The 11792-nt window shown below is 40.5% G+C and overlaps 1 protein-coding gene across 1 annotated transcript in view; it reads right to left on the reverse strand.

The window, feature by feature from the left end:
- The window catches only part of LOC101571837 (phospholipid-transporting ATPase IB), a 297444-nt gene extending 293297 nt beyond the window's left edge, over window positions 1–4147 (reverse strand). The window contains exon 1 of the mRNA XM_023715050.1: window positions 4024–4147. The gene's annotated coding sequence lies outside the window, so the exon portion shown is untranslated. The remainder of the gene's footprint in view (window positions 1–4023) is intronic.
- Between the last annotated feature and the right edge of the window lie 7645 nt (window positions 4148–11792).

Genomic DNA, 11792 nt, shown 5'->3' on the forward strand with positions numbered 1-11792 from the left:
TTCTGCTCCTGAATCAGCTGGGTGGGTCTTGCCTCTAGCCTCTTTGCAGGGAGTTCTGCTGAAGGGTTCCCTGCTGGGCCTACAGCCTGGGTCGAATGAGGATCCCGCAGCCCTGGGTTGTCTCACTCACTCCCCAGGCCTGCGCTCTGGGTCTGTTCAGGATCCCGCAGCCCCCGGTGGTCTCACTCATGCCAGGCCTGCGCTCTGGGTCTGTCAGGATCCCGAGGCCTGGGTCGTCTCACTCCCCAATTTGGTTTTAAACTGTCTCATCGCTATTTGTTTATTAATAAAATTATGGGAAAAAATGTGCATTTCAACATGGTAAAATTGAAGAAATAGAAAAAAATACAATAACTATCAATAGAAGAACAGCTTAATAAAATCTACATTAATTATATAATGAAACACTATAGGCACTAAAAACTATCAGTCCATAAATCTCAAAATTCCATCTACTTTTAAAGAAATGATTACACAAAGTGTCTCAGGCATTATGTATTCTCTATAACCTCCATTGTGCAAGAATCCTAGAATCATCAGGAAAGGTAGAAAAAAAATAAATGTGACTCTAGAGAGATTGAGAAGATCCATGGATGCCCTTTTTTTGACTAGTGATGTTCTCTTCAATACAGAAACAGATGCCTTACTGAAGTATACTATCCCATGGGCTAAATTCCAACAGACTCTTCAACAGCTAAGGGAAGGTTGGCCTAAAGAAAAGGAAAATCTTATATTCCTCCTGGAAACTTAATACTCGTAAAATACCTTCCCTCATCATTTCCTTCCCCATGACTACCTTGGGAGAGGCCATACACTGTGATCCTGTCAACTCCATCAGCAGTCAAGGTGGCAGGCATAGACTCCTGGATACAGCATACCCAACTCAAGTCCTGGGAACCAGAGACTCTCACTGAGTGTGATCAACTATCATTAGAATTCTCTTGTGAAACCACAGATTTAAAATTCTTGTTCAAGAAAAAATAATGCCTTGAAATAAGTAAGCTGTTACTCTTATCCCTTTTATTAATCACATTACCACTTAAGGGAGAATGCAATTCCTCTCTAAGGTGGGCTCAAGAATATACAATCATTACAACAAACATCTTTCTGGATTTGTGGGCTGTTCTTGTGGTTGAGTACATCAGGACTTCGTTGGTGCATATCCCTACTCCAAAGAGATGATTAAAATAAACAACAAGACTATATTGAGTTCCATCCCTGATGTGACATGCCAGCCCTTGGGTGTGGTTGTGCATGCCTATAATCCCAGTGCTTGGAGGCTGAAAACAGGAGGATCACTTTGAGTCCAATCTGTATAGTGAGATCCTGTAGACCCTGTACCAAACACATAAAAAAGAGACTATATTGATGAGCTATGAAAGAGTTCAATGGTTCATAGTTTAGCCTACCAATACAAGGTAGCTGAATGGCCTATAAACTGTACACTTAATGGTCCTGGACATAATAGAATTTTTTAATAATGGCACTGAAGCTTCTCTAAAGGCTCTAATATGACTCTTACTAAGTAAAAATAAGGATCCTGTCCTAAGGACCAACAACCATGGATATTATGATGATTACTTTCACATATGTGATGATTATCTATGGTTGATTCCCACCATTGGACATCATAGTAGAAAGGTCCCCTTATGTTGGGAACAGAAAAATCGCTCCTATTCTCGTTGTCCTAACTCTACTAAATACTTTGGATGGATAACCCCAGAACAATGTATACATGCAATAACTTTACAGGCTGAAGACTGCTTTGAAGCAAACTTGCTCAATCACACTGGGATTAGATGGAAATCCCCCATTGGTACTATTGGTCCTATGGAGCCAATTTGTGGCCCTGGCTACTTACTCCCTAGGCAGATACAAAGATGTATCCTAGGATTTGCACGGTTCCAAGGCAGAAATGTCAAAAGTATTGACAAACCTATAAACTTGCCCCACCTATGGCATTGAAGGTCTAGAAGTGTTTTTCACTGGCATCATTGTAGGCAGCTAAATTAGATAGGAATATTATAGGCAGTCAGACAGGGCCAGGCCCTCAAGCAAACAAGATGGAAAACAAGGTGACTTTACAACTTGGAAGAGACAGACACTCCCTTATGGGCCATACTTTAAGACCAAGACAAAAGAGGAAACATGGCTACATACTTCCCTAGGGATGAGCAACAGGGATTTATGCTCTAAATAGGTACGAACCACCACAAAAGAGCCCAAATGAGTCACTAGCCCAACTCCCAACAGGAAGAGACCCTGTCCCATATTCATGCCTGCTTTCTACATGACTTGCTGCCCCATTTGCTACTGGATTTAATCAATTTTACCTGAGCAATGGTGCTTGTAATCTCATTGGTTGACCACAGTTTTGTTCCACCTCATGCCCACCTAAGTGAGTTCCCATGTTCTCCACCACCTTATACTTGCCTCACTACTTGGTTTTCCTCTATAAAAGTCCCTGGAAGAGACAGCTTCCCAGGACAACCCACTCGGGGCCCCTTCCTGTCCCTCTCTCAGACAGGAGTTTTCTTTCCCTCAATAAATATATTCTGCTCGTAACCTCCATTTGTTCCTAAAATTCATTCTTTGGTTTTAGAGAACAAAAACTCATTCCAGGTACCTTTGAGGTTGGGAGATCAGTTTTTCTCCCTGTGTCATTTGGAGGTTTCCTTCTATCAGTGTGATCATTTGACTTCTATCTTTATCCCATCCCTAGGGTTTGAGGGTGTCATATAACACACCAAGGCCTTAACTAACTACACTCAGCAGGCCTTAAATGACACTGTGGCAGATGTCTTCCTCCTGAATGAAGTAGTATAATTAATGAGGCAAGCTCTCCAAACTCAGATGGCTTTAGACATTCTAACATCAGCCCAAGGGGCTACTTGTGCAATTATAAAAGCTGAATGTTGTATGTACATTTCTGACCCTTTTGTTAATATCTCAATAGATGTTCAAGATATTAGATGACAGGTTAGTAAACATGTCAGATGCTGAAGTTCCCTGGATCTTCTCCTTATCCTCTTTATGAAATCTATTACTGGCTCTTCCTGGTGGAAAACCTTGTTAGCTATATTCATAATTATCCTGTTGATTTTATTATTTGGGCCCTAAATACTTAACTATTTCTAAGGTCTTGTCTCCTCCAGGCTTACAGCTGTATGTCTACCTAAGACAAGAACACCTGGCATCTACTGAGGGCCTTTAGACAGTCCCTCTGTGGAGTATCTCTGACTGCTGATCACAACTACAACCCTCTTCAACTGGAAGCAGCCAGATTGGTCCTTGACCCTTGCTCCCTCATGATGATTGGGTACTTTTTCAGAGGGAGCTGTACTATAAATATCTAAGTTATTTAGGAATATTACAGGCAGTTAGAAAGGGCTGGACACTTGAGAGTTCAATGCAGAAGTCAGCTATGACTAGAGGCACAATCACTGAAGGTCACACTTCAAGAAAAAGAGGAACTGCTCAACTATATACTTCCCCTTGGGGTGGAGAAACAAACCTCCTTAAGCCATCCCTTTCATGAAAGGCCTTGTCTGCCCATGTGTGCTTGCTATTTGTTTCCCCATTTCATCCCCATTTAATCAATTTTACTCTAGCAGGATACTTGTTGCATACTTATAGGTTGATCACAGTTTTGTTCCACCTCACACCCATCCTGTGATTTCCCATTGGATCAATTTTTTAAATAATTTTTTAACCTTTTATTTATTTATTGGTGCAGGGTCTCACTACACACAGGGCAGACTCATAGTGATCCTCCTGTCTCAGCCTCCCTAGCATTGGGATTACAGGCATGAGCCACCATGTCCAATTTCAGTGGCTGGCACGGTGTGCACAGAGTTCCAAGGTTGGCATGGTATGTGGTACCAGGGATTAAATTCAGGCCCTTGCACTTGCCAGGCAGACACTTAGACCAAGGAGCTAGCTCCCCTACCCACCCTCATTGCATCAATATTGCCTAATTGACTATACTTGTACTCTTGTTGGTTAATTTAAGTTCTGTCTCACCTTAAGCTTATCTCACTTTGTGACCTTTCTCAATAAAACATCCTTGAGAAGTGGGGTTGGTGAGCAACTCACTTTCCAGGGTGCCTTCTGTCCCTCTCAGGTAGGAGCATTCTTTCTCTCAATAAATTTGTCCCACTCTTTAATAGAAAGAAAAAAAAACCCTAGGCAATGTGAACAAATAAACATATGTACTATATTAACTCATTTATGTAATTTTTAAAAAAATATTATACCTAAGATGTTATATATTCCTTATGGAAAAGTACAGTTTTAGATCAAAAACTGCTAAAATCATGCACAACACATTGATACCAGTCATTAAAGGTCCAGGAGCAGGATGAATGGACTTGCAGTTAGTGGCTAAATGTAATTTTTCCTTTTATTTCAATGATGTATTTCTTGTGGGAAAAGGCATAAAGAAAATCCAGAAAACAAATATGACACAATATTACACAGTGCTCCACACTCAATTATACACATTCATCTCTAAAAACACATCCACACCAGTTAGATTGTACTGGCACCAAATACAGTCCAAACTGATAGAACAGTTTTTTAACAGTATGAAACTACATACAAGATTATCATCTCAACTTACTACTTGTCTGGCCCTTTGGGAAATGGGATGCCAATTTGACACACTAACTGCCTGTCTCAGAACTGGCAAGGGCCCATGTAGAGGGCAACAGCCTACCACATGAAAAGAGGCATCCGAGTGTGTCCCGTCAGCCTGGGATCTCTGAGAATGGGCCCAAGTTCAGTTATAAGTTCAGTTACAGAGCAACAGCCTGCTTAAAGAGACAGCAACAAGAAACACTTACCAGCAGCTGGAGAGACCACTCTGGGTCAGAAAACTGATCCTTCAAGGTTAATATCTTGACTGTTACCGCACAGCACACGTAACCCTAAAAACTCAACTGTGGTCCCTGAGCTTCGCTGGGAAGAAAAGTAAACTTCGCAGCTTGACTCTGAAGATTCCGACAGTTGGTGGTGTTAGGTGGTGGGGGTGGGGTGTCCCTCACTTCTCTGCCAGCACCCTTTGAGCCACGCAGCCAGGCTTCTGTACTTACAATTCACTGCTTTCTACTCCATCCTCCAGCTCAGCATGAAGGAATCAAAGAAAACTGGACACTTAGGAACTGAACCATCTTTCTTCCAGGTGGTGCAGCTTGGTCACATTTTCTTAAATTTTTCTCAGCTCCAATTTTCATCAGTGGCTTTTTGTGTGTGTGTGTGTGTGTGTGTGTGTGTGTGTGGTACTGGGGATTGAACTCAGGGCCCTGCACTTGCCATGCCAGCACTTACTCTACTGAGCTATTGCCCCAGCCCCCTCTGAGCCTCAATTTTATCATCCATACAGGAGGCATGCCATTTAATGCTATAGAATGTTACAAAGATGAAATGATATGTATACAGTCCTTAGTCTAGTTTCTAATATACACTATATATTTACTAAATAATATTATTTTAATTAGCCAATAATGTAAAGCAGTGTGAATGCTTTTTCTTTTTTCCATAATTTTATTGATAAACAAATAGCAATGAGACAGTTTCAAATCAAATTGGTAGGACAGTTTCAATAATTAACACATTGCATACAATGGTTAATTGTATAAATTTTTTTTCCCAGTGGTTAATTGCTATACAAGATGCGGACTTGAGATCCTATCTACAAACACCATTAGAACAAATCATTCTATTCATTAAGAGAATGTAACTATATGTCTAACCTAACCATGAATGCTTTTTCCTAAGAAGTATTTACCCTGATCTTTTTTTTGGGGGGGGGAATACTAGAATCAAACCCACCCTCATGCTTGTTAGGCAGATGCTGTGCCACTGAGCTATACTCCTGCCTATAAATATTATTGTTATTATATTTCATGCCATTTCATCTCTTCAAAACAGCTAAGTAAGTTGCCAAGTGTAGAAAAGCCAGACTTGGAGTCCCTGGACTCTTGATTTAATCTTGACTTCGGGAATCTGTGCATGATCACAATTGATAAGCTCAGTATACATCAATACAATTATAATGCTAAACACATATGGCCGTACAGTTTGGGTCATTTGTCTTTTCTTTTGGTCTGGCCCTTTCTTCACAACCACACACATATTTTAAAGCCTTATCAGCCCTCTCAGCACATGATGAACCAAAATGTGCGATTAATTTTATTTTATTTTATTTATTTATTTATTTTTATTTATATATATATTTTTATTTTTAGGGAAGGATCTACAGGGTGTTCAGGGTCTCACTACTAGATCGGACTTGTAGGGATCCATCTATTTACAGCCTCCCAAGAGCTGGGATAACAGGCGTGAGCCACCATGCCCAGTCTCAATTGTAGTCTCAGTGTGCCCTGGGGGTGGGGCTTGCTGAGCCCAGCAGCCTCAGGGATCAAACTCCCTGGCCCCTGCACCTGCTTGCAGGCACTTTAATTTGCTGAGCTATTTGGCCAGCCCTTATGCAATTAATTTTAACACTAGCATTCTAAGCCCTGTCTTGACCCTGAAATGCTGGTATTGGCCTCCTAGTCATCTCTGACAATCCAGAAAAAAAGAAACACCAGGATGGATAGGCTGTCTTTTCTATACCATCAACCACACAGAATCAGAAGTTCCACAGACAGAGCCATGGATATAGCTCAGTGATATGGTACCCACCTGGCAAGCACAAGGTACCAAAAAAAAAAAAAAAAAAAAAAAGTCCAAAAAAAAAAAAACAGGACAAAACAATATCAAAGAGTTCTTTGTTGTGTGGATTCAAAATCTGTTAGTTCTCTGAAGTATGTATTTATATTATGTTTCCTATGGAAATTATAATAAATTACCATGAACTTGGTGGCTTAAAACAACAAAGATGTATTCTCTCAGAGTTCTGGCATCCAAAAGTCAGAAGACTAAAATCTAGATGCCCCCTGGAGACACTAAGAAACAATCTGTTCCCTGGCCCTTCCTAGCACTTCTTGCCTTGTGTGCATGTTACTCCAGTCTTTGCCTCTGCCTCCACATGTCCCCTTCACATTTTCTGGTTCAAATCTCTCTCTCATTTTAAAAGGACACATGATTATATTTATGCCCACTCATACAATCCAAAATAATCTCCCCATCTCAATATCCCTAAACACATTTACAAAGGCTCTTCTTCCACATAAGGTAACACTCATGGAAGCCAGGTATAAACCATGGATGTGTTTTGAGGGGATCACTTCTCAGCTCACTACTGAGCACAGTAGCTATGTGCTCCATCAGTCTTGTTTCTAATATGTGAAAAAGCTCACATGTTCACAAATGCATAAGAAATGCCTAAAGACTCCCCTGGGACCCTGATGCTTCTTCATGCAGCAACGGCAGCTGTCCAGTGAGATGCCCATCGTCCAACTACATGATGTTCCCCCTCAGGAGTCGTCCTCTCATAAAACACCATTGATTAATTTCATTTCCCCTACCATGACTCCTAATCAAAGTCACTGGGAAGGTATTTAACATCTTTTAAATGTGTAGAAGAATAGAGAAAGTGTTGGGAGCATGACTCCATGGTAAATCTCTTGCCTACCATCTATGAAGTCCTTGCTTGAGTCCCCAGTAAAATAAAAAATGAAAATAAATTTTTCAAAAATTAAAAAACAAAAAAATCCCATAACAGACTTTTCTGAGAAAATGAATCCTCTAAGAGCTTCTCATACAGCTACTTCATGGAGTTAATATCTGGCCCTTCAGTTTAACCAGTTGCTATAGCTATGATTTCCTTCATATGACCTGTGGTCCTGTCCATCATATATGATTTTGTAGACACTGTAAGTTTTGTAGCTCTGTGTACATTTTAATGGCTGGCATCATTTATATTTAAGTATTCAGTCAACTTGATTCTGCCACTTCTAGTCCAAAGACATGAGCATGAATTTCAACATGCCACAGAATTAACATATATAAGAATGGTAAATTTTAGATTCTATCCAAGGAATAGTGTTTCCCAATTTAACAAAAAGACCAAAGAATACAAAAAGAATTAAGACACCTAGAATGTGCTGCTAGGTTACTGTTTTAGTATCCAGGAGCACCAAGCCTAGGGACAAAACACCTCATTTCAGGAGCTGGGGAGATAGCACTTCCATCTAAGCACCTGCCTGGCAAGTGCAAGGACCTGGTTTCAATTCCCAGAACCCTTAGGCGCACCATGCCAGCTACCAAAGCCAGGTGTAGTAGTGCACACCTATAATCCCAGAGCCGGGGAGGCTGAGACAGGAGGATCGCTATGAGTCCAAGCTGTGTAGTGAGACCCTGTACCAAAGAAATAAAATAAAATGATTAGAAAACAAAAAGCACCTCATTTCAGATCTCAACCAGCATTGCCATTCACTAGACTATGATCTTATTCATAGAAGGTAGAACCCCTTGTGACTTAGTTCACTCCCAATGACTCACCTCCTAACACCATAACATTGGGGGGTTAGGGTATGAGCGTAGACATCTGAAGAAGAACACATTTACTTCATGGTACTCACCATTTTTCTTTGTCTCTCATGTGTACTCACTTAAAATCTACTCTCAGTAAACTTCAGCTAGATAATATTGTTCACTGTAATCACTATGCTGCTGTGCATTAGATTTCCAGGACTCAATCCTTTGTGTAACTGAAACTTGGTGTCCCTTGACCAATAGCTCTTTACTCCTCTCAGCCACCAGTAACCACTACTCTTCATTAGTTATATGAATTTGACAACTTTAGATTCCACATGTAAATAAGATCATGTACAGTATTTGTTTTCCTGTTTCTGGCTTATTTCACTTACCACACTGTCCTCTAGTTTTATCCTTATCATCATAGATAACAGAATTTCCTTCTCATTAAATACTAAATAATATAGTATGGCACATGTTGTTAAATAGAAATACCATGTACTAATATTCATCCCACAAGGGGAACACTATATCAGTTATATAACCCAACAGAGATTTGTAAACTCCTCACCAGTACCTCCAAGACTTTCATTTTTAATTAATTTTATTGAGAAAGAAATAGCAATGAGACATTTTCAAAATAGGTTAGTAGGACAGTTACGATAATTAATACATTGCATATTGTTGTCTTTGTAGTAGTTATTCATAGTACAAGATGCAGACATGATATCTTGTCTAAACACTATTAGTACAAATCTTTCTTCTCATTGAACTAGGAGAAAGTACCTGTATATCTATCCTAACTACTTTGTATATACATACCTCACCAATTTCTACTCAAGTTCCTGACTCTGGCTGGAGGCTCTTCACCCACCAGCTTCTGGAACTCTGCAGGGGTTTAAGGGAGGCCCAGCTGCTGCCTCAATCATGCTTCCAACACTTACTTGCATTCTTAGGTCTAGTCTAGTATTTGTGCATACTTGCACAAATCAAGCAAATCAAGTTTATCACCCATAGATATGCAGAAGGAATCAACAGAAGCAGCTTAGGACCCAAGGTCTCCCAAGGCTCAGGAGAGCTGCGTGGGTTGGATGGAGCCTAATATGTGTGCCCCCACTTTGAACTACAGCTGAGGGACCATGAAAGCACTCTGCCCTGAATTTTATATCTAAAGGAATCTGGGATCATTGAGCATGAGCATTGCAAGCTATGTTGTTCGAGGAAGAAAAGATCCAAGCTTGAGCTGTTCCAGATGGTTCCTCCTTATCTCAGAGACCTGCATTCTCACCACATTGTGCAGTTAACCCAAGAACTAGAAGTGGGAATGAGAGTAGCTGAGCCAGCCAAGTCCTAGCCTCCTGCACTCCACCTGCCCAGCCCAGGCATCCCCTTTAGCATGGTAGTCCATATTATTTGTTCACAAACCTCCATGGATCTGGAGGGAAGTTTGTCTCCTCAAATTGATGCGGCCTCTTGACTGACAATGTCAGTGCCCCATCACTAAGATTAGGCCCAGGAAGACTCTTACAAGCAAGATCGTTAGGCCTACCTGATGCAGTTACCTGGCCTAGGACCTCAACCATCCAGGCAAGTTCTTGCTAAAAGTAATGAAGAAAACTCTTCATGTGACTTCACTGCCTGCACCCAATGAACCTGTGAGCCTGCTTCCATGTCTCTTTCACTCCTATCTCTGCAATACCTGGGATGTTTATCCAAGTACAGAAGGTGTTGGCAGTAACTCAAATTCTGCCTGGTTCTGGTCTCAGATAATCACGTTCAGTGATCTATCATAACCTTGTCTAGTAAGTTCACTGAATCCTTCTGATCCTGAAAATCTTTAGCAGCAGTGTTACCTACCTCTGCCATAGTCAATAGTAAGTTGTAAACTCCTATGCTGCATACAAAGACACTGTAGCAGAGCAGAACCAGCTGTCAATTTGTATTTGTATAAATGTGTCTCAGGCAACCCTGTGAGGGTGTCAAAGTGTGAGGCCCTTCTACCTTACAGCATCCTTTTGCACAAATACCTGAGAACCCTACATTCCCAAATAGCATGCCCCATCTGAAGATGACAGGTACTCCATAGCCCAGTATCCCCTACACAGGTACATACAACCCTGGGGAGCATAGGCATGCAGGGGAGCAGTTGCTGTAAAGCCTCTAGTTCAAATGTACAAAACCTGAGTGTGTCAACCAATTGTCAGAGCAAAGTTTCATGTAGTATGAACTTTCTCACATCATCATTTCAATAAAAACATTATCTAGAAAAGATGATGTTCTCCTCAATGCATTATATCAGAGGCATGAAATATCAATATGCCTTATTTTTGGTCATGCTAAAGTAGTGTCTTACAAATTATCATGACACACCTTTTTATTTGTAACTACCAAGTACACTTCTATTTTGGGGAACCCTGGTGTTTTGGCTTGCATCTAGATGTCTCCCCAGAGTCTTAAGTTGTCATAGGTGAGGCTTTTGGGGGTGGCTAGATTTAAAGTATGTAATGCTGGGATCAAGGATGTTATGCTGGTACTGATTCATGGTGCAAGTCTAGGACTGCCCTACTCTTGGTGTAAATGTTACTCCCCTAATGATGAGTAACATGAATAATATAAGGGACAGAAAGAAGGTCACTGTTTGTCACTTGGTACTTTCTGCTTTGCTTCTTCACTACCTTGCTGCCTTATGCCCACCCTGAACTATTTCTCCTCTGTGATTCCCCTCTGCCATGCCAACCTGCCTAGAACCCAGCCAACTATGAAATGAAACCTCTACAAACTGTGAGCTTCAATAAATCTTTTCTCCTTTAGCTTTTAGTGTCAGGTATTTTATCTCAGCAAGTAAAAAAGTAACCAATACACTTGATTACCACATACCACTCAGAATACCATGAGCACATTTTTTTAAAAAATCCCTTTGGTAGCCTCAATAGATGGGAACCTTTGATTCAAGTGTAGATTTAAGGTTGGAATTCTAGATGATTTGAACACACTGGAAACTGGCTGGATATGTGCTGCCTGCATAAATTTTTTGCCTGACATTTTTATGAAACCAAATACAATAAACTGTGATGAGGTTTCTATCCAATGTGAAGAGATTATAATGGATTCTACTTTGTCTTTTTTTCTTCCTCTCCTTACCCTACCTAGGCATTTTGAGAGAAGTACGTACATTTGCTGATGAACATGTTATTTGTGGAACACAATGATTTAGACTCTTAGTTGCTTATGGTTGTCCTCCTGTCTATGTCCTTAACACAATGAGAAAAAAGGAAGATAGGGGAAAATTTGACAGATTCTAAAAACTATTAGCTTTTCCAAAAGTAGAACTGAGAAAGTGAAATTGAATAATTTATCATGCAATAAAT

This window comes from Octodon degus, unplaced genomic scaffold, assembly GCF_000260255.1.
Source record: "Octodon degus isolate 3935 unplaced genomic scaffold, OctDeg1.0 scaffold00038, whole genome shotgun sequence".
Lineage (NCBI taxonomy): Eukaryota > Metazoa > Chordata > Mammalia > Rodentia > Octodontidae > Octodon > Octodon degus.